The following is a 24150-nucleotide window of genomic DNA, read 5'->3' as shown; positions in this document are numbered from 1 at the left end:
ATTATTAACTTAGTTCGGCTGTTAAGTATAACCTCCACCCATACCAATTCGCACGGAGTATCTACTTCGACTTCACTACAAGATAAACCACTACTGACAGACACAAACACTCCACTACCAATTCTGCCTAATCTATCTTTCCTGAACACCGTCTGAGACTTCGTAAAAATTTCTGCAGAACTTTTTTCAGGCTTTAGCCAGCGTTCTGTACCTATAACGATTTCAGCTTCTGTGCTTTCTACTAGCGCTTGAAGCTCAGGGACCTTCCCAGCACAACTACAACAATTTACAACTACAATTCCGACTGTTCCTTGATCCAAGCACGTCCTGTATTTGCCATTCACCCTTTGAGATTGCAGCCCACCCCGTACTTTCCAGAGGCCTTCTAACCTAAAATACCGCCCAGTCCACGCCACACAGCCTCCGCTACCCGTGTAGCCGCCAGCTGAGTGTAGTGAATTCCTGACCTATTCAGCGAAACCCGAAACCCCACCACCCTATGGCGCAAGTCAAGGAATCTGCAGCCAACACGGTCGCAAAACCGTCTGAGCCTCTGATTCAGACCCTCCACCCGGCTCTGCACCAAAGGTCCGCAGTCGGTTCTGTCAACGATGCTGCAGATGGTGAGCTCTGCCTTCATCTCGTAAGCAAGACCGGCAGCCTTCACCAAATCAGATAGCCGCTGGAGTCCAGATAGAATTTCCTCAGATCCAAAGCGACACACGTCATTAGTGCCGACATGTGCCACCACCTGCAGCTGGCTGCACCCTGTGCTCTTCATGGCATCCGGAAGAACCCTTTCCACATCATCAGGAATTACTCCACCCGGAATGCACACGGAGTGCACACTGGATTTCTTCCCCTCCTTAGCCGCCATATCCCTAAGGGACCCCATTACGCGCCTAACATTGGATCTCCCAACTACCAATAAGCCCACCGTCTGTGATTGCCTGGACCTTGAAGACTGAGAATCATCCTCTGAAACAGAGCAGGCAGCTGCATCTGGCTCAGCCAGAGACAGTGCCTGAAACCTGTTTGTCAGACGCACTGGGGAGGCTTTCTGATCAGCCTCCGGGGACGTCTTTCGCTGCCTGCCACGCCTTGGAACGACCTCCCAATCAACCATAGGCGAGGGCTCAGCCCCACTGGGGGCAGCAATCGGGGCAACCACAGCGGCAGACCGATCTGGGGACAGACGGGACGAGGTTGATATCCCCGTGATACCCAAGTCCGTCTCCCCACAGTGGTGCCCATTGGCAACAGCCTCAAGCTGCGCGACCGAAGTCAGCGCCGCTTGCAGCTGTGAGCGAAGGGATGCCAACTCAGCCCTCATCCGAACACAGCAATCACCGTCCCTGTCCATTCTAATCGACGTTGAACAACAGTTCCTGAAACACGAGTCAGTGCCTAGATAACGCAAGGGAAACACGCAAAGAATGTATTAACTAACCTGTACAAATGCCTAACGACTGCGCTACAATCTGCCTGAATTTACGATTACAGTAACAAACTCGAAATTACACCTCCTATACGAAACTCACACGCAATTTAAATAAAAATCTACGAAGTAAACACTAAAGCGCGATGCTACAACTCTCAAACACTATAACACGCCCGAAATTCATGAATCAAACAATGCAAGTACCCAAAAACACGCAAAGAAATTAAGAATCAGACTATGCAACAAACAAGTAAGCTAGTGGTATACGACTTGCTGCCGCAGCTGCCCATCCAACGGCGGCAGGGAGCACACTGGCTGTGAACAACCGACACGGACCGTTCAAAACAAAAACAGAAGACAGACGACTACGCGAATCTACACCATTTAGGCACCAAAGCGCGACGCCACAACTCCCAAACTCCACAACACGCCCGAAATTCTTGAATTAAACAACGCAAGCACCCAAAAACACGCAAAGAAATTAAGAACCAAACCATGCAACAAACAAGTAATCTAGGGGTACACGACTTGCCGCTGCAGCCGCCCATCCAACGGCGGCAGGGAGCACACTCGAAACAGTGACCTCACTTTAGGAGATTAGAAATCTTGGAAAAATTTGAAGTCCATTTTATTGAAATGCTTTGGGAAATCGATTTTTGAATTCTGAACTTCACGTACCACAAATACACTGGCGGACAAAAATCGCAACAACAAAGAATATTAATGTAGCGTAATGAAATTTTGGGAATACATTTGCCTAGGGAACATATTTAAGTGATTAACATTGCAAGATCACAAGTGCAAGATAAGACATTGCGAATATGATATACGTCAACTACCTGTGTAACCGCCGGACTGTTGAAATGCAAGCATGCAAAAGTGCGTGCATTGTGTTGCTAGGTAACCGTTGTCAGGCTGTGAGATGGAGTCCCAGCCTCTTGCGGTTGGTCTGTCAATACAGGGACAATTAATGCTGTTTTTGGATGACGCTGGAGTTGTCGTCCGATGATGTCGCACATGTGATCGATTGGAGACAGATGTGATGATGGAGCAGGCCAAAGAACTGTGTGGACACTATACAGAGCTTTGTGGGATACAACAGCGGTATGTGGGCGAGCGTTATCCAGATGAAAACATCCCCTGGTATTCTTTTTATGAATGGCAGAACAGCAGGTCGAATCATCAGATTGACGTACTAGTTTGAAGTCAGGGTGTGTGGGTTAACGACGAGGAGTCTCCTCTTGTCTTACGGAATGGCACCTCAGACAATGACGTGTGGACCCTGAGTTCTAGCAGACAGACAAGTTGGTTTCAGGCCCTCAACTGGCCGCCTTCCAACTGACCTACGACCATCACTGGCACGGAGGCACAACCAGCTTTCGTCAGAAAACAAAACAACCTTCAACCTGCGCTCCAATGAGCACTCACGTGACACCACTGAAGCCGAAAATGGCTTCGGATTGAGGTCAGTAAGTCTGACTCGGAGCTGTCCTTGAAGTAACCGATAAGTAACGGTTCTTTGTATCAGTGTGGTGCTAACTGTTGCTAAAATCGCTAATGCAGATGCAGTACGATGCGTCACAGCCATAAGCCGTACACGATAGTCTTCCCTCTCGTTACAGCTACTTGGCCGTCCGGAGCCCGGTCTTCTTGATGTAGAAACACGCCAATAAACATATATTTTGTCGCACAGCTCCCTCTTGGTCGTGCGATTCATTTTTCCGTCAAGATATAAAAAATTACACTGAAACTTCCTGGCAGATTAAAACTGTGTGCCCGACCGAGACTCGAACTCGGGACCTTTGCCTTTCGCGGGCAAGTGCTCTACCATCTGAGCTACCGAAGCACGACTCACGCCGGGTACTCACAGCTTTACTTCTGCCAGTATCTCGTCTCCAATCTTCCAAACTTAACAGAAGCTCTTCTGCGAACCTTGCAGAACTAGCACTCCTGAAAGAAAGGATACTGCGGAGACATGGCTTAGCCACAGCCTGGGGGATGTTTCCAGAATGAGATTTTCACTCTGCAGCGGAGTGTGCGCTGATATGAAACTTCCTGGCAGATTAAAACTGTGTGCCCGACCGAGACTCGAACTCGGGACCTTTCTTTCAGGAGTGCTAGTTCTGCAAGGTTCGCAGGAGAGCTTCTGTAAAGTTTGGAAGGTAGGAGACGAGATACTGGCAGAAGTAAAGCTGTGAGTACCGGGCGTGAGTCGTGCTTCGGTACCTCAGATGGTAGAGCACTTGCCCGCGAAAGGCAAAGGTCCCGAGTTCGAGTCTCGGTCGGGCACACAGTTTTAATTTGCCAGGAAGTTGCATATCATCGCACACTCTGCTGCAGAGTGAAAATCTCGTTCTGGAGACGTCTCCCAGGCTGTGGCTAAGCCATGTCTCCGCAGTATCATTTCTTTCAGGAGTGCTAGTTCTGCAAGGTTCGCAGAAGAGCTTCTGTTAAGTTTGGAAGGTAGGAGACGAGATACTGGCAGAAGTAAAGCTGTGAGTACCGGGCGTGAGTCGTGCTTCGGTAGCTCAGATGGTAGAGCACTTCCCCGCGAAAGGCAAAGGTCCCGAGTTCGAGTCTCGGTCGGGCACACAGTTTTAATCTGCCAGGAAGTTTCATATCAGCGCACACTCCGCTGCAGAGTGAAAATCTCATTCTGGATAAATTACACTGATGAACCAAAAAATTGTGACCACCTGCTTAATAGCTTCTTTGTGCATCTTCAGAACAGAATACGTTACTGATTCTGCGTATCAGGGATCCGACAGGTTGCTGGTAGGTCAGTGGAGGTATGTGGCACTACACGCAGGTCATTTAATTCTGTAAATAACGGGTCGCTGATTTGTTTATGCGATGCTGCTGCCCAATAACGGCCCAGATGGCTTCCACAGTATTTACATAAGGCAAATCTGGTCAACGAGGCATCAACGTGAGTTCACTATAATACTTTTCAAACCACTGTTGCACTGTTCTGGCTGAAAGATGACACCTTATACTGCTGAAAGATATACTACTGAAAGATGACATCGCCGTCGACGAACACATCAAGCATGAAGGGATGCAGCTGTCTTCGGTTATTAGCACAGGTCCCATACAAGCGCAGGAAAATCTCTCCCATAGCATAATAATGCTACCACCAGCCTGCGTTAGTGGTCTGCTGCGTGTTTCGAGTCGCCGTTCATTTCGATTACAGCGTTAGTGGAAACGAGTATCGACCTAGTGTAGCAAAAATGTGATTCATCCGAAGAGCCGACACGTTTCCACTGATCGACGATCGTATCCTGATGGTTCCGTGCCTACTGCAGTCGTAATTGAAGATGTTGGATCAACATGTAAACACGTAGGAGTGGTCTGCTACCGATCTCCATATTCAACAGTGTACGATGAACAGTGTGCTCCGAAACACTTGTGCGTGAACCAGCACTGTGCTCTGTCGGCAGGTGTGCCAAAAATCAATACTTTACAGGACAGACAAGCCTCCAAAACCCACGTTCTGTGAAGAGTCGTTGACACCCAATCATTTAGCACTTAGTTGTCGTTTCACTACCCTTATACAAGGGGCGTTCGAAAAGTCCGTGCAAAAATAAAAACTACTTACGTGTTTGGGGTAAATCTTTTTTATTTTTCGACACAGTCTCCTTTTAGACACTTATATACTTCATCCAACGCTGTTCTACCTTGTTGATCCCTTCCGATTAATATGAATTGTCCAATCTGCAAAATAGCTACTAGTTGCAGCAATCACTCCTCGTTTGAATAAAATATTTTTCCCGCCAGCCATTTCTTCAAATTGGGGAACAAATAGTAGTCCGAGGGAGCCAGTCTGGGGAAGAGAGGGGATGTGAAACGAGTTGAGATCCTATTTCCATTAATTTTGCGACAACTGCTGCGGTGTGTGCTGGTTTCCTGATGGAAACGGACATTTTTGCGGTCCAATCGCCAGCGTTTTCCTTGCAGCTCGGTTTTCAAACGGTCCAATAACGATGAACAATATGCCCCTGTAATAGTTTTACCTTTTTCCAGATAGTCGATGAGGATTATCCCTTGCGAATCCCAAAAGACAGTCACCATTACCTTTCCGGCTGAAGGAATGGTCTTCGCCTATTTTGGTGCAGATTCTCCCTTGGTAACCCATTGTTTCGATTGTTGTTTCGTCTCAGAAGTGTAGTAATGTATCCAGGTTTCATCCAAAGTGACGAAACGATGCTTAAGGTCGTGTGGATTCTTCCTGAACAGCTGCAAACAATCCTTGCAACACTTCACATGATACAGTTTTTGGTCAAGCGTGAGCAATTGCGGAATCCATCTTGCGGATAGCTTTCTCGTGTCCAAATGTTTATGCAAAATATTATGTACCCGTTCATTAGAGATGCCCACACCACTATCAATCTCGCGCACCTGAACTCTTCTGTCATCCTTCAACATAACATGGATTTTACCAATGATTTGTGGGGTCGTAACCTCCACAGGGCGTCCAGAACGTACAGCATCACTTGTGCCCATATGGCCACTCAGAAATTTTTGAAACCTCTTATAAACTGTTCTAATCGAAGGTGTAGAGTCACCGTAATTTTTATCAAGCTTCTATTTAGTCTCTTGACTTTCGTAAAGTAATGTTTAATCGCTACGCGAAATTCTTTTTCGTCCATTTTTTGACAATCACTCGACTTCCTGGATTCGCACGAAAGCCAAACACAAATAAATAGACTAATATGGCTGAAACTTGGTGTGAGTTCTTCTCAAAGATGCTACTAACTAAACATGACCTCGATACGTGCCAGTGGTGCCATCTCTCGGATTTTGCTCGGACTTCTCAAACGTCCCTCGTACCTCTTTCCGTAGATGCTGGCGTCAGCAGCATGTTAACATTCGACCACCTTCGCCGTTTGCCAGATATTTTTCGCATGCTCTGCATAATAACAATCTGCCATTTGTCAAAGTAGCTTATCTCAATGGATTTCTCCATTTACATTCCATATCTTCGCTAGGATTGTCCCCATCCGTGCATGCTCTGCTTATGTACTTTTGTTACAGCGTCATGTGACTGCAATGCCATCAGGCGGCATCCAATGCTCATAACGTTTTGGCTCATAAGTATGCAAACCTCCTACTGCCATGTGGTCTCCTTGTGAGCCATGTGCCGAGTGGCAGAACTTCACTATGAGATTCAGATACTTAGCGTAGGACCCCGCTCACGACTTTTACACTAACGCTTCCTAGTGACTTGTATTTTAGGACCCTTATAGCAGCGGGTGACTAGAGTCACACTATATAAAAATTCCAGCTTAGACATCGGGCTAAAATCCTGATTCATATTTCGTAGAAAAGGGGGCTGTCACATCATGGACTGCAAACAGGTGTTCTGGCTGTTTACTGCTCTGTTACATCGGATGATGACGATGGAGTAATTGTGTACGGCACGTGACTTTTTACGTACACTTCCTAGGAGTATATGGTCACAACCCTTTGTACAGTCCAAAAATCAGCTAAAGCTCGCAACCGGTCAGTAGTACTAAATAAAGTTGTTTTAACCATCAGGTTTTGGAAACGACGTACAAATGGAGGCAAATGCAGTGAGCTACGCTGGCACGATGAATGCATTTCCATCACAGCTTCAAACTATATTTTTCTCCTACTCAGCATGTTTCCTAAGTTTTCCTGTATACTTGCCTAATTTAGATTGGTTTTCATGCAACGAAACGAACTGATGGTGTATAGTCAGAAGTAGAGAACCATCAGTTTTATATCTACTCGCTTACAGACTTTGGTAAGTAATCTGAAACGTTAATATTCGATCGTCCATGTACTCAGAGACGACTATTACCCCTTACTCATAGCCACTTACAAGAGTCTGCAGGTATGTTGGATGGCCCAACTATGTAACTACAACGATTAATCGATTACACCCGACAACGAACGATTTTGCTTCACCTCATGCTTAAATGTTTAGTTCAGACATAAAATTGTAAAATGGTCCACAACGGACTTCATACGAGGGTTGCCCAGAAAGTAGTGCATTATTTTCTTCAGTAATTCTTTACTGAACATAATGAGAATTACACACACGATAGAATGGTGATTTATCTATTCACCCTATTTTTCTATGTAATCTCCATACAGTTCTATGGTCTTCCTCTAGCGCGTAAGAAGGGTGTGTATGCCCTGTTGTTACTAATCCATGTCCTGGTGGCGGAGCCAGTGCTTCATTGTGTGAATCATCTCCTCATCACCCTCAGCCTTCCACGAATGGCATCCTTTAATGAGCCAAACAAGTGGAAGTCCGAGGGGGCCAGATCGGGGCTGTCAGATGTGACAGCCTTGGATTGTCTGCCCGACCGCTGCAAATCCTGGAGCTCCGCCGAACCGCCTTCTGATAACCTTAATTCCCGTGCCCAGCGACTAACTGTACTTCTGTCGACAGCAGAAGCTCCACAGACTTTGCACAAGCGTTTGTGAATATTCCCCACAGTTCTTTTTTTTTTCTCTGCAGTGAGAAATTCAATGACAGTACGTTGCTTGTAACGTACTTCGCCTACAGATGCCATTTTGAAACTGTCCTGCAGCTACGCTATCTGTCGGAAGTGACGGGAACTGGGCGCGCTCACTCAGGAGACTTCAAATAATACATACGTGACGTTTCACATTTGAGGCATTGTTTTCGGCTGAGAAAAAAATGCGGTGCATTACTTTCTGGTAGGAAAGTTTTGTTGACGTCGGGTGATACGGGAGGACTGAATAAGGTCCTCAAGTTGTTCGTTTGGAGTACGGAATTGTAAGGAAGCCAAACGTGGACTACCGAAAATGTGGAGAAGGACAAGCTAGAAACACTTCACATTAGGTGGGACTTACGAAGTGGACACATAACGTAGGATATTAAAAAGTGTTAGAAAGGATACATGGTGAAAGGAGCCCATATTATGGCCTTTCCAGAAGAAGCAACAGATCAGCATTAAGAATGGTAAAGTGTAGCACATCATCTCACTGATAATTGAAGAATGTAAAAAACAGAACAAAATAAACATAAATAAGGAAGCAATCAGAGAACCACACTGTACCATACGGTGATTATTACGCATGTATCTTTACATCTATCGAAATACTGAAACTAACAACAGGTATTTGAACAGCATTCTAAAGCACTTGTACAGATAAGTACAGTATTTCTGGAACAGTATGACCTAAAAGTTATTCTCCTTTATCATTTATGTTAATGCAGGGTGGTCATCGCACATTTCAACGAAATTTGTACAACCTCGCGCAATTTAAATGTGAAATGCACATGCTTTCAGTAAACCAACTAAAATATACAACGAAACGTGTCGCGTTTCTGTTAAAGCTTCTAAGCGCTACAGTCTGGAACTGCGCGACCGCTACGGTCGCAGGTTCGAATCCTGCCTCGGGCGTGGATGTGTGTGATGTCCTTAGGTTAGTTAGGTTTTAGTAGTTCTAAGTTCTAGGGGACTGATGACCTCAGAAGTTAAGTCCCATAGTGCTCAGAGCCATTTGAACCATTTTTTTTGTTAAAGCTTCTAGGTCGATAATCCATATTCGAGGTGTAATACTTCTATCTTTTCGGCCTAGGTGCGAGAGACAACTTAACACGCAGCGGCGTCAAAATCTCTGTAGCCCCCGAATTTATAACGGCATTCTAAGCTGGGTGCCGGGCAGGCCATTCATCGCGCGACAGCGAATGCATATGACGGTTTGTGACTGGAAAATCATCTACGTTGAGAATAACTGATTGCCAGAATTTCGCGAAAGGCTCGGCACTCATATTACTTTTTCCAATTTGTTTCTTCTAACCTTTCGACGCAGTAGCCAGTGTTATACTGCAAACATATTTCCCACAGTAAATATCTTATATTCTGCCGTACGACCTGCCAAAGATCGTAAAGAGCAGACAAGCCTCAGACCTCCAGCTTCTGCGATGAGGTTTGACCGTCCGAGTCGGCGCCCACTCGTTGTTTCACCGCCCATCATCTGTTTCCCGTAAAATATTACGATACCAACACTCGAAGAGCCGAGCAGTTTCTCTGTTTCCAAGATCCATGCGCCGAGCCGTCACAATCTGCCCTTTGGCAAAGTCGCGTTTGTCAGTGGATTTCAGAATTTTCCGTCGCTATAATTGTTCCCCATTCGTCTCTGCTCCGTTTACAGAAATTCCTTAACGGTACCACGAGTTCACAAAGCCACGAGACGTCATTCGGCCACGCCGTATTCTACAGTGTACTCTGCAGCCGATATGTGATCAGCGCCATGCAATTCGTGCCTTCACGAGTACTTAATATGTAAACTGAAGGCGATCACTGCTGTCAACTGCAGTGGTACATTATGCGGAATCAGCGGCGATGAGCGAAAATGTTTACCAGATCAGGATTCGAACCCGAGATCTCCTGCTTACGAGGCAGGTGTGTTGACCGCTGCGCCATACGGGACAATACGGACTATCTCGGCATGCCTCATGGCCGATCCGTATTCCCACCGAGCGCCACCTATCAGCAAGCCCTGTCCATACACTCACTGTTCGCTACTCTGAGATTCCCACCGGAGGTCAGACGTATTTGAGTATCCGCACTGAAGAAGGTGGATACATTGCCCAGCTAGGCTTCTCTATTACGTGAATGAGTGCTGTCTGTTCTTTCTGACATGTCCGAAAGAACAGACACAGCGCATTTATATAATTCACAGATACTGTTTTTTGGTGCAATTAAAAATTACGTTCGGAAATCTGAGATGGAACATTTGCACGTATGCTAGTCTACTACATCTGTAAATGTTCATTCAGTTCGCTGAGTAGATTATAACATTATTTAGCCTACGCCTATAGCTAGAAACACAGCGTGTTTTGTCTGTATAGTAGGACAACAAATGTTTTAACATGTTTTTCAGTTACTTTTTAATGAATCTTACTAGGTTAACTACTTATGTTCAGATATCGCCATAAGTTGTTTAAAGGCCTTAGCAAACACTGTGTTAAGACGTCATGCTTATCGCATTATTTCCGTGTGTTTGATTAGGGGGAGGGACCGAGGTCATCGATCCATAGGATTAGGGAAGGATGGGAAAGGAAGTCGGCCGTGCCCTTTCGAAGGGACCATCCAAGCATTTGCCTAAAGGGATTAAGGGAAATCACGGAAAACCTAAATCAGGATGGCCGGTCACGGATCTGAACCATCGTCCGCTCAAATTCGGGTACAATGTGCTAACCACATTCGTGTTACGAATGTTGTCACTGGTTGATTCTGCTTCTGATGAGGCCACAATTCGTGGTGTTGTTTAAGGGTAAGACAGAGCCATAGGTCTCAACGTTTACCCTGCTAGAATAGAGTATCTTAGAGTAGCTAATTTTTTGGCTAAGAGGCTACTGTTCATGGCCTGCATGTAAGAAGGAAATCGTTACCAATAAATGTTTTCTGTCAGAGGCTCTGTTTTACTACCTGGCAGTGCGTTTACTCGGAGATTAAGGTTTGTCAATGAGCAGCCGGGATCTCAGATGATGTTTGTCAACTACGATGGAGGAAGGAAAACTGCAGTTTATCACAGGAGAGAGAGAGAGAAGAAACCTGAGGTAATCTAGTCGAATGGCATCATGATTTATTCAACAGGAGGGGGCGAAGTAGGTGCAGCAGTTAAAAGATTCGCTCTTGTTCCGCACCTGCCCCTACAGTTTGCAGAAACGAGGTAACTGGAACTTCAGAGTTCAGATAAAGGTGATAACACGCCACATACAGTTGACGTAGAGTCAGGTGTTACAAAAACGAAACAAAAACCGCACGAGCAGGCCTTGAAGATCCAACAGTACCGAACGACTGCCGTATCATCATCAGGTCTTAGGTGTGCGGATGCGGGTACGGAGGGGCACGACAATAAAACTATATTAAAAGCAAGTGAATTTGATAACACAAAATGAATTGTTGTATGAAAATAAGAGAGGAGGAACCAAACTGTAATCATCAGGAGCTTGTCTGGTTCACAAGTATCCGGGATAAGAAGTCAGATATGTTGACACGCCAGTAGCGACCTACATATACTGTTAGTAAATAGCCGCGCGGGATTAGCCGAGCGTTCTGAGGCGCTGCAGTCATGGACCGTGCGGCTGATCCCGGTGGAGGTTCGAGACCTCCCTCGGGCATGGGTGTGTGTGTTTGTCCTTAGGACAATTTAGGTTAAGTAGTGTGTAAGCTTAGGGACTGATGACCTTAGCAGTTAAGTCCCATAAGATTTCACACACATTTTTTTTGTTAGTAAATATAACTACTGTCGTTAGCGCGAACTAGGTCTATTGTCACCGATATTTCCACGAAATCGGTGTAATAGACTCTAAACACCACGTAATCCACTCTACTCATATTTTCTCACTTTATTCGTATATTCTGAGTAAGAAAAAATGTAACGCATTAAAATGGTACCGGTATATATTTTGATACAATGCCTTGCTCCACGGACAAAGTTCACGTCTCATCGGTCATACCGTCATTGGCTGCTCATAACCACAGCAATGTCCGCCTTCTTAGCTGGGTGGTACGGTGTCTGCCTCAAGAACAAGGGATCCTGGGCTCGATTCCCGGCCGGGTTGGAGATTTTCTCCGCTCGTGTACTGGGTGTTGTGTTGTCCTCATCATCATTTCATCTTCATCACTCTCACGCGAGTCGCCCAATGTGGTGTCAACTGAAGTAAGACTTGCACTAGGCGGTCGAACTTACCAGATGGGGCGCCAACAGTGCCACACGCTCATTTCATTTTTATACCACAGTAGCGGCAGCTGTGCTGAGGTGTAAATACCGAACAAGTGTTACATATGTTTTGAAAAACCGAAGTAAAGTCACGAAGGGCCGAACTTACCCAGATGGGGTCTCCCAGCCAACAGTCACACGCTCATTTCATTTTCTTAACACTGCAGTGGCAGCTGTGCTGAGGTGTAAATATCGAACAAGTGTTACCTATGTTTTCAAAAACCGTAGTACAGTCAATAAGATCGTAATCATATCAATAGAACGTAAAGTAAAAATGGCAGTCACAGAGTATTTGAAATTGCAGAACTTACGTATCATGATCGTTCTGGGGTGAAAGGAGTGGTGTAACCTCCCCACAAAAATTTGAAAGACAATATTTAATAGAAATGGAGCCATGTGTAAGCTCCCCAGTGAAATTTAAGATAATATTTTAAATGAGAATAGACATAGAGCTAAGTGTAGCCTCCCCGTAATTATATTTAATGACAATGACAATTAAATGAAAAAAACAGCAATCTGACCCAAGTATAAGTTCCTCACAAAAATGAAAGTCAATTCAGTGATAATAAAATCTCAGTGACAATGAAAACGCAAATAGACCGAAATATCGATCTTTAGGCCCTGATTAAACTCAAATTCTTACCTCAGTAAAACTGCATCTGCTCTTATTTTTCGCCATAGTTTGGAGGAAATGCATCGCAATATATATATATATATATATATATATATATATATATATATATATATATATATATATATATTATTTTTTTTTAAGTTAAAGGGAACTTTTCTTTATGGAAATGTAAGGCAAATATTCTTTCAAAAAAAGGATTCTTTGTTAAAATGCTTGGTTTAAAAACAAAGTTATTATTGGGGCGATTCTTGAAATAATTAGTTACAGTTAATTTACATTACATTATCAAATGTGCGCAATGCTGCTTCATTACCTTATTTAAAAATCTACCTCGTCCTGAATCTTGACCAGTGTGCCATGTCGACGCCCGCAGACTCCTCACACACAACTGCGACTATCTCTCGCGCGCTACTACCACAGACTACGTCATCTCGCATGCGCTACTACTCTCGAACTCTAACTCGCAACTGAACTCTCGCGCGGTCAAGCGCAGACTCTGGTCAAGGATTTTACAATGCCTCGCCATCGCTGCTACACAACATACGTGTTTCAGTGGAAAGGGGTTGGGAAGGTGATAGAAAGGAAATAATGACTACTAGCTGCATAGGGTACAGTGGAAATGCAATGTCAAGGGTTGGAAATTTGTGCCGGACTAAGACTCGAAACCGGATTCTCCGCTTCTCTAGCCTGTACTCTTAATGAAGACTCTGAGCTATTGTGCTGGCTGGCCAGCGGGACATAGTTTCCGTCAGACCAAAATTCCCAACTTCCGACACGCCATAGCACAACTACCGGGCTCGAGTCTCAGTCCGCCATAAACGTTCCGCCCTTGTCGTTGTATTGCCGCGAACAACTGTGCAGCAGGAAGGCATTATTTTCTCCCTAGCTCCTTCTCACCCGCCTCTCTTTCCAATCCTTCCACCCCAATTACTCATTACTGAGTTCTGTACATTCCTAACATCCTGAAGAAATACTTCAGTTGATCGATGAAAGAACGAAGTAAAAAATGTTCAGAGAAATTCAGGAATACGGGTACAAAGTCACATTTACGGTAAACTGATAATTTTTACCTAATGGGCCCTCTGACTGTAAGTGACTGAAACACAATTTTCGTACCATACGGGTGTTGCCTCTATTTCCTGAAAGGCACCTTCAGTGGCCTGGAATATGTACATATTTTTGCTATTTAGTTTACATTTTGGCGAACGTACCTATAGGTTATAAATAGTGCTGGTGGTTGGTTTTTGCTATTATGTAGCAATATTTTGAACTGTACTTACAGGTTGAGTGGACGATTTTCTACATACTACGCTACTGTTCCATTTTTGGTGTTGTTCCTCTTCTTATCAATGTCAATTTGCGGGTTTTTCCCACATTTCACGGCACTAGGAACTGAACACTGGTTCTGACGCAATGTATTGGTATGTGTTGCTGTTTGTCAGACGTTATACCCAAAGATCTATGTTATTGCAACCTTTCGAGTACAATTATTAAAGTATCTATGATCTGTTTGTGTACGCAGTTGTCTGTCAGTATGTGTGTGTGTTTGTGTGTGTCTGTGTGTGTGTTTTGGTGTGATGTTATTTTATTTATTTATTTTTGTGGTGTGTGTGTGTGTGTGTGTGTGTGTGTGTGTGTGTGTGCCGGCCGCGGTGGTCTCGCGGTTCTAGGCGCGCAGTCCGGAACCGTGCGACTGCTACGGTCGCAGGTTCGAATCCTGCCTCGGGCATGGATGTGTGTGATGTCCTTAGGTTAGTTAGGTTTAAGTAGTTCTAAGTTCTAGTGGACTGATGACCACAGCAGTTGAGTCCCATAGTGTTCAGAGCCATTTGAACCATTTTGTGTGTGTGTGTGTGTGTGTGCAGAAGGTGAAAATGGGGGGGGGGGGAAGTAAAGACTTTTTTTCCTGGTTGTGTCAGATTGACGATTTTTATCTTATCATTTCTTTTATTAAGTGTGGCAGGGAGCCTGTGCTAATATGTGTATGTTCACTTATCACATTTTTGTTTTCAGCAATGGCTTTCTGAATGTGTAAGTTTTATTGCATTTGCATAAGATGTTTGTCATCGTTGCTTATTCTCATTATTTTCATTTCTTGTTCCATTTTTGTAGGATGATGGTTATGGTGTTTTAAATGTTTTGCAATGTGGAATGGTTTGTTTTGTACTTCCAACACATGACATCTTCTTTGTATCGTGTTTTAAAATTCCTTAATGTCATGTCTATGTATACTGCATCACATCTTTGACATTTAAGCCTATATATTCCTGACTGTTGGAATTTGTCCCTCTTGGTGGCTGGTTGGCTTAGATGTGATTGGAGGGTTTTCCCAGTCTTCTATGCTTTTTGGAAGCCCTGTCTCTTTAGGATCTTTGCAACTTTGTGTGTTAATGCGTGTAAGTCATGGCTTACCATTTGGTTCTTTCTGTGTGGTGTTGTCATTGTGTGAGCTTGTTGAGTGTGGTTGTAAGTTTGTAGCTTGTGAAATCTCTTCTATTCTGGAAACGGTGTGTTTGTTTTGTACTTGTATTTTTATTTTTTGATTGAGCCTGTGTGCTACATGTGTGTTATACCCACTGTTCCTTGATATTTGCTTGATTGTACTTCTTTCCTTTACATAGTTTCTCTTGTTGAGAGGGATTCTGTTTAATCTCTGTAACATATGCCTTAGTGCTGCAAGTTTCTGGTTTTGGGGATGGTTAGATGTGAAATGTATTATTGTATACTCTGTCTGTGGCTGTTGGTTTTCTAAAGATGTTAAAGGTATGTTTGCCGTTTTCCTTTATTTTATTGTAATATCAAGAAAATTAGTTTGATAATCTTTTTCTTTTTCAAGTGTGAATTTTATGTTATGATGTTCTTTGTTGATTTTCAAGTAGAGTTTATCTATTTTTTCATTTGGCTCTTTTTACCAGACAGATAATATCATCCACATATCTGTACGAATATATGATTTTGAAACCTTCATTAGTGGTTACCTTTTCTAATATCTGATTTTCTAGATGACTGATGAAAATGTTTGCTAATGTTCCTGATATTGGGAAACCCATGACCAGTCCACCACTTTGTAGATAATATTTATTCTCTAACTGAAAGTAGTGTTGTTTAGTTGTCAGTCTCAGCATATTTATTTCTTTTATTGCTTCTGTGGTGTGACTCCTGTGGGATGAGAGATTTTGTTCTATGAATTCTATTGTTTCTGTGATAGGGATGGAGTATTCATATTTTCTATGATGAATGACATCAGTGTTGCTGTCTGTGGTACCTGTATGTTCTGTAAGTGTTCTATTATGTTTCCTGTGTTCATCTCTGTTCTGTTGTTTTCTACTGTACCGTGTTTTGTAACAAACTTTTGGAGGTGTTAAACTATGTGGTATGTCGGGGCTTTCTTGAAGTTGATAACAGCTCTCATTGGCATTCCATCTTTATGTACCTCTGGTTGACTGCCGAGGGTTGGTGCTTGTGAGTTTTTCTGTGTTATGTAGCATTATTGTTTGTTTGCGAGTGTGTTTTCATTGCGTTTCATTGTTTCTTTCAGGTTTTCCTGGAATTGTGTAGTTGGATCTGACTTCAGTTTCTGTATGGTGTTGTTGTTTATGTATTCCTTGGTTTTTGTGATGTATTGCTCTTTGTCCATGACTAACGTTACATTTCCCTTGTCTGCTCTTGTTATTAATATGCTGTTGCTTGTTAACTTTTGTTTTAACCTTTTCATTGTGTCTGCTTCTGCTTGGTTGTTCTTATTGCGTGTCTGCTGTGTTTGTGTTATTATGTTCTTTATTTTTTTCTAGTTCTCTTGTTTATTTCACGATTGTTTTGTTGTGCTTCACGTGTTACGATATGTTCAGTTTCTACTAGTTTTTCTTTGTATCGGTTGTTTACTTTGCTATTGGTACAGTGTTTGAAACCTTTTTCCAATAACATTTTCTTTTCGTGTAATTCTTTCTCTATTAGTTTAACTAAACGTGGATGGAATATGTGTTGGTGTTCTAGTGGTTTCACGTTTAAAATGTAAATGTATTTTAGTGGCATTTTTACTGTTAGTTTCCTTATCTTATATTTATGCTTGCATTGTAAATGTTTCGCCGCTGTGTATGTGTTGTGTTCATTTTTTTTCAGTTTGTCCCATGGAACTATGCTGTTTCCTACGATGTTTAGGTACTGTTTTTTTTTTTTGGATTATAGCATATTAATTTCATTTAGTAACTCACATCGCTCTGCAATTGATTTCGACTTTTGTGCCACTGCAAAACTGTTGTTAACCTTTGCATTAATGTAACGCGGAATTAAATCGTTCTTTTTGCATATTTTGTAGAATTTTATGTGCTGTATCGTCTTATGAAGTCTCAGATGCATTTTCTTGAACATGTTGTACATGTTGACGGGGAATGCTTGATATAGCCGTGTTAAAATCTTCAACATTAGTAGCCCATTCTTCCTCAGCTGCGTGCAATATTTCGGTATATTGATAATTTTTCTTTATGGAAAGACTGACTACAACTGAATGCAACACAGTTTTCGTGCCATATGCGTTTCGCATTTATTTTCTGCAAGGCGGCATCAGTGGCCTCGACTGAAACTAACAGTAAGAATGACACAAAAATACATTTACATTTTAAACGTGAAACCACAGGAACACCAACATAGTCCATTCCCGTTTAGGTAACCTAACAGAGAAATAAGAACATGAAAAGGAAAAAATGCTCTTGGAAAAATGGTTGAAATACTGTACCAATACCAATGTAAACAAGCAAAACACAGAAAATCTCATATTAGAAACTGAACACAACCTTAAACGTGAAGAACAACAAAACAATTGTGAATTTAACATAGGACTGACAAGAGAACTAGTAAAAAAAGAAATGAAAGGCATAATAAAACAAACACAGCAGACACACAATACGAACAAACAAACAGAATGAGCCACTATGAAAACGTTACAACAAAAGTTAACATACAACAATATATTAATAAAAAGAGCAGATAAGTGCTCATGGACAAAGAGCAATGAGCCGTGCTGCGACTCACGTTGGTGCCATTGGTAGGTTGGCATCGTGAAATAGGAATAGTGGCGTCTTGTTTCCTTCTTGTATTTACTGGCGCCACTGCATTTGCTAGCGTTGTCTGTCTGCAAGTGGCAGCAACAGCTGTTATCGATATCAAGTACGCTGGAACTATCTTTGTAGAGACGTCATATGTTTTCTGGGTCAGAGTCTGTCAAGCAGTTTGGTATGGACGGAGCAGCAGTGAGGTCCAGCAACGCAAGGATATGCCGGGGCCGCTGGTGGCACGTAGGCACTGCAGGATCGAGTGGCTGTAGTTGCGAGGGCTACCACCTCATGGTCTACCAGACCCAGGACGTTTGAGTTGAGTGAACATTAACCCAGTAGTGAAACTTCCACTATTTTGAGATCAAGCCGTTTGTTCACGCATTGCTGCTCGCAGGGTTGCTGAGACAAAGGGCAATGAATAGAATGTTAGGAGATGGCGAAACTAACTAGCCGTCCTCCGCTTCTTATTATTAATCATTGAATTCCTTGTGTTATTATTGGTGAAGTTTAACCAGCGGTATTTTTCTGCCTAGTGGCCGCTAACGCCCCAATTTCCTGCCCTGGGGGTTAGCGTATTTTCGTGGCAGTGTACCTTTACTCGCCTTGCCACTGCTGATTGGTAAGGCGAGTAGTTCGACATCCTCCTTGTTTGTGGTTCGGATATTTTGTTCCTTTTGGACTACTTTGGTCTTAATGTTTCCTTCTGCTTCTGGATGTTCTGAACACCGGCTTCTGAAGACGCAGTACTGTCCGCCGGTTCCGCCTTGCCTGGGTTAGTCCATCGTTGCATTGGTTATCAGACGTTAGGTAGACTTTGCAAGAGTGTTAGTCTCCGTTTGAACTGTAACTAGTTTGAGTTGCCATCCGGTTAAGTGAATACACCTCTTGGGTGCCTGTCTCATCATTTACGAAGTTGAGTGACTTTCCCAGGTCGATCCTTGGGGCTGTGTCTGAAGCCCATTTCTCTCTTGATTTGGTCAGATTGTGATGACTGTATTTTTTTTAAATATTTTAATTTTGAATTATTACTGTTTGGGCCTTCGGCTGACAAAGAGTTTGAATTTCTTGTTAATAAGGCCTTCATCCGTGAGTGTAACTTGTCTTAAGAAATTTTAATTAGACAAAATATCTTAACACTGAAATGTTGATGATTGTTCTATAAATAATTCAAGAAGTTTAATTGCTTCTCAAAATTTGCTATTCAGGCCTTCAGCCATCCAATTGTTTTTTTTATTATTATTACTATTCGGCCCTTCGGCTGCCAGATAATTTGAATTTCTTGTCAATAGGTCATTCAGCTGTGAACGCAATTGGTCTTAAGAATTTTTAATTAGTTACTGTCTCTTAATAGTGAAATTTTGATGATTGTCTGTTTCTAATACATTTTAGTATCTCTTGGAGAAGTTTACCTGGTTCTTAAGAATTTTCTATCCCGGCTTTCAGCCATCAAATTGTTTTTTGAGTTACTACTATTGGTATCTTCAGTCAACAAATAATTTGAATTTCTGGTCATTGAACCCTTCAGCCGTGAGTGCAACTTTCTTAAGATTTTTTTTTTATTAGACGTTGTGTCTTAACACTCAAATTTGATAATTGTTCCTTATTGGCAATTTTATTTGCAATTGTTTCCTAATAAAGTGTATGTGATTAAAAAAGAAAAAAGAAAAAAGAAACTGAGCAACCAACAGTAAATGATTACGGCCCCGTCCACACAGAATCTTGCCTTTCCCTAAGTACCAGAGCGTGGTTACGATTGTAATACTGTCATTACAGTTACTGTTGGTTCGTATTGTAACTCTGTCAGTGTTACACGATATTTGTCTTTGCTATTTTGTTGTTTCAGTTAACCAGTTCTAATGGCGGCCCGGCAGTGCCCCGGGATCGGCCTGTTGAGGAACGACCATCTCATTTATGAGCTGGCGATAAGGCCCCAGCCTATTGAGGGTAGTGACCCGGGCTTAGCCGCCCGTTTGCGTGCTACCGTTTTTCAGCTGGTTGACATCACGCAGGATGTTGTGGGTGAGACAGAACCAGCCATTTAGTTTTTGTTTAAGGCTGTTAGGGATCTTGAGGACACCATCAGCTTTTTGGAGGGCACTCAACCTAGTGGCAGTCAGTTAGAGTGAGGGCACAGTTAGTATTCTTAACCTACTAGATACCGGTTTTACGGACATTAAAGTTAGATGATCGTTACAAGGAATCAAACGCCGATTTGGGGTCCTTGATTAATGAATTGCAGTTTAAGATTATATGTTTAGAGCTTGATGGGAAGAGGACTGGGGAGCAGGACTTGCTGTCTTCAGGGTGGCGTGCAAGCCAGCCCGGGAATAATGCACTTATATCTCCCAGGAGGTTAGACGCAGCGTTCGCTAAATTGCCTAATCCTGTGGTGCATCTCTGCAGAGGTTCCCCGAGCTTCTCTGTGGTAGACAGGGGGTTACTAATATTTTTTAATATTTTTATTCCCGTCAGGCTGTCCCCATATCGTCTCTCACTGCCTAAGATGAAGATACTCAGAGAATAGACCTCTAAAATGCTTGAGCAAGGAGTTATTAGGCCTTCTACATTTGCTTATGCTTCCTTCATATTCTTTGTTCCTAAGGATCAGTGGCGGGATTTTCGGCCTGTTGTAGACTACCGCCGCCTGAGCAGCAAGGTTGTCACCGAATCAGTTCCTTTACCTGATCTTCATAAATCTTTTACTTTGTTTGCCGGTGCTAATTGGTTCACTGTGCTCGATCTGAATCAAGCCTATTATCAATTCCCTTAGCGAAAGAATGTAAATACGTTACAGCATTTTGTACTCATTGGAATATGTTTAACAGGTTTCCCTTTGGTTTGGCTACTGGCGCAGCAGTTCTTACTCGTTTGGTAGATAATATTCCTGGAGACTTGAAATTTGTCTGTATTTATAATTACTTGGATGACTTGGTGATTTATAGCTGATCGTTTCAGGAGCATTTGGAACATATCCAGCAAGATTTTACTAGGTTGCAAGGGACCGGTTGGACTCTTAAACCCAGTAAGGTGACGTTAACCAGGCAGCAGGTGTCCTTCTCAGGTCTCCTAGTATCAGGCGAGAGCATTCGCATTGAACAGGAGCGGACTAAGGCATTTAGAGCTCTCCCGCCGCCTGCTAATAAACTCGGGATCGCCAGGTTCATAAGCATGGCGAATTATTTTAGGCTTTTTGTCCCTAATTTTACTCAGTTGGCGGCTCGTTTACATGAATTGCGTCGAAAAGAGGTGCGTTTTGAATGGGGACCTGCCTAAGAGGCCGCGTTTGAGCACATTAAGGCAGCTGTAGCCAACACTTCGGTTCTCTGAGTGCCTGATGTTAATAAAATATTTATTGTACAAACCGACGCATCTGATGCGGGAACTTCAGCCGTGCTCCTACAGAAGTTCGAGGATCAAAGGCAGCCATTAGCGTACGCGTCTCGTCGGTTAACCAGTGCCGAACTTAAATATTCTGTTTACGAATGTGAAGCATTGGCCGTCTTGTTCGCGATGGAGAAGTATCGCTTTTATCTCGAGCATAGAGAACTTTAGATAGAAACCGACAATTAAACATTAAGCTGGGTGCTAGCCAGGCATCGAAAAACTGGCCGTATCGCCTGGTGGGCAGTACGCATTTCAGCGCTTGAATTCGAGGTTAAACATATTATGGGGACTGAGAATGTGCTCGCGGTCGTCCTCAGCCGTATGTTCACAGAACATCCATCTAATGAGACCGCCAAAGGAACGGAGGAAGGCAATCTTAGTTGTGTCGTGTTAGGCGGAATTCCTCATTTCTTCAGTGACGTTGCCAACCTTCAGGATCAGGACCCCACTCGGGAACCGGTTAAGGAACGGCTGTCGGCGGGGCAACCTTTGGATGGATACGTCATCAGGAAAGGCATTATGTGTAAAAGGGTGGGTCGTGCCAAGGAGTTGAAGATCTGTCTATCAGCCACCCTGGTACGTCCCGTTTTCCATTACTTACCCAACTCGTTGACTGGCTGGCATTTAGGAACGTAAACCTTGCAGAAAATTAAGGAGCATTTGACTTGGCCGTCTGTGGACCGAGACGTTCTCGATGTCGGTTGTGTCTTGTGGCCAAGCCTAAGACCACTCTTCAACAGGGCTTCTTGAGTTCTGAGCGCGAATTCTGCCCCACGGACAAGCTCTATATCGACCATGTGGGGCACTTACCTCGCACCAAAAGAGGAAATCGGTACGTATTGGTTATTATTGACGCGTTTTCGAGGTTCACCTGGTTCCTTCCTTGTCGTAACGTGACTGCTGCTGCTACTATTGCGCATTTAACTAACGTATTTAGTATTTTTGGACCCCCTAAGCAAATCGTTAGTGATATTGCGCTGGCCTTTCTTTCGGCTCCCTTCAAGGCTTTTTGTTTTCAAAGCGGCGTGAAGCACGTGACTACCACTCCGTATTAACTGCAGGGCTCTTTCGCTGAGAGGGTCAATCGTAATCTAAAATCCGCACTGATTATCTTCCATCAGAAGACGCCCAGCAAGTGGGATTCAAGTCTGCCTTGGCTTAATTTTGCCTTCTATACCGCCAGCCACGAGGCTTTGAAGCCTACTCCGGTTTCGTTGATCTTTGCTTATCCTCTTAATTCCCCCCTTTCGAACTTATGGGGAATTCAGGATCTAATTGCTGTGGATATTACCCCTCAGGTCGTCAAAGAAAATTGGAATCGTGCCAGACGCAATATTCTCAGGGTCCACAGCAAACAAGCTGTGCGGTACAACCGTTATCGACGAGACTTTAGGGGTAAACCAGGAGACCAGGTGTGTGTCCTTTATTTTCACAGGAGGGAGGTGCGTGTTGGAAACCTTGGTAATTTCACTCCCCACTCCCCGTTTCCTGGGTCCCTGTACTATTACGCGTATTTTAGGGCCAGTTAATCTTCTGGTTAAGGACAACCACAGCGGTAAGCCATACTGAGGCCATCATAAAAAAATTAAGTTTGGTTAGGAATGTTGTTGGGTTACCCTCTGGTTGGTGTTTGAAAGGGGGAGGTTAAGCTCTGTTGCGGCTCACGTTGGTGCCGTTGGTAGGTTGGCATCATGTAAGAGCGATAGTGGCGTCTGGTTTTCTTCTTGTGTTTACTGACACCACAAATTTGCTAGCATTGTCTGTCCGCGAGTAGCAACAGCAGCGGTTATCGATAACTAGTTCGTTGGTACTATATTTGGAAGGACGACAAGTGTTTTCCAGGTCGGAGTCAGTCGAGGAGTCTGGTTGGGATGGAGCAGCAGTGAGGTCCGGCAAAGCAAGGACATCCGACCGCTGGCAGCATGCAGGCACTGCCAGATCGAGGGGCTGTAGTATCGAGGGCCACAACCTCGTTGTCCACTGGACCCAGGACGTTTGAGTTGAGTGAAACCTCCACTATTTTCGGATCACACCGTTTGGTCGCGCGTTGCTGCTCACAGAGACGCTGAGATTAAGAGCAATGAGTGCAGTGTCTGGAGTTGGTGAAATTAAACAGCCGTCCTCCACTTCTTGTTATTAATCATTGAATTCCTTGTGTTATTTAATTCTGAATTATTACTCTTTGGGACTTCAGCTGACAAAGAGTTAGAATTTCTTGATAATAATTCCTTCAGCTGTGAGTGTAACCTGTCTTAAGAAATTTTAATTTGACAAAATATCTAAACACTGAAGTGTTGATGATTGTTCTTTAAATATCTATCAAAGAAGTTTAATTGCTTCTCAAAAATTTGCTATCCAGGCCCTCAGCCGTCCACCTGTTTTTATGAGTTATTACTATTGCGGCCTTCAGCTGACAAATAATTAGAATTTCCTGTCAATAAGGAATTCAGCCGTGAATGCAACTGGTCTTAAGTATTTTTAATTAGTTATTGTCTCTTAATAGTGAAATTTTGATGATTCTCTTTTTTAAAATATTTTAGTATCTCCTGGAGAAGTTTAACTGGTTCTTAAGAATTTGCTCTCCAGGCCTTCAGCTGTCAAAGTAATTTTTCAGTTATTATTATTGGGGCCTGCCTTTAGCTGACTAATAATTTGAATTTTTGCTCAATTAGTCCTTCAGCCGTGAGTGCAAATTGCTTAAGAACTTTTTCAATTAGACATTGTGTCTTAACAGTCAAATTTGATAATTGTTCCTTATAGCCAATTTTATTTGCAATTGTTTCCAAATGAAGTGTACGTGATTTAAAAAAAAAACTGAGCAACCAACGGTAACTGATTACGGCCCTGTCCGCACCGAATGCTGATTTTCCCGAAGTGCCAGGTCTCAAGCAATACATCACAAAAGC

This window comes from Schistocerca nitens, chromosome 7 (genome assembly GCF_023898315.1).
Source record: "Schistocerca nitens isolate TAMUIC-IGC-003100 chromosome 7, iqSchNite1.1, whole genome shotgun sequence".
Taxonomy (NCBI): Eukaryota; Metazoa; Arthropoda; class Insecta; order Orthoptera; family Acrididae; genus Schistocerca; species Schistocerca nitens.
The sequence above is the reverse complement of the archived record's forward strand: the minus strand, read 5'-3'. Positions refer to the sequence as shown.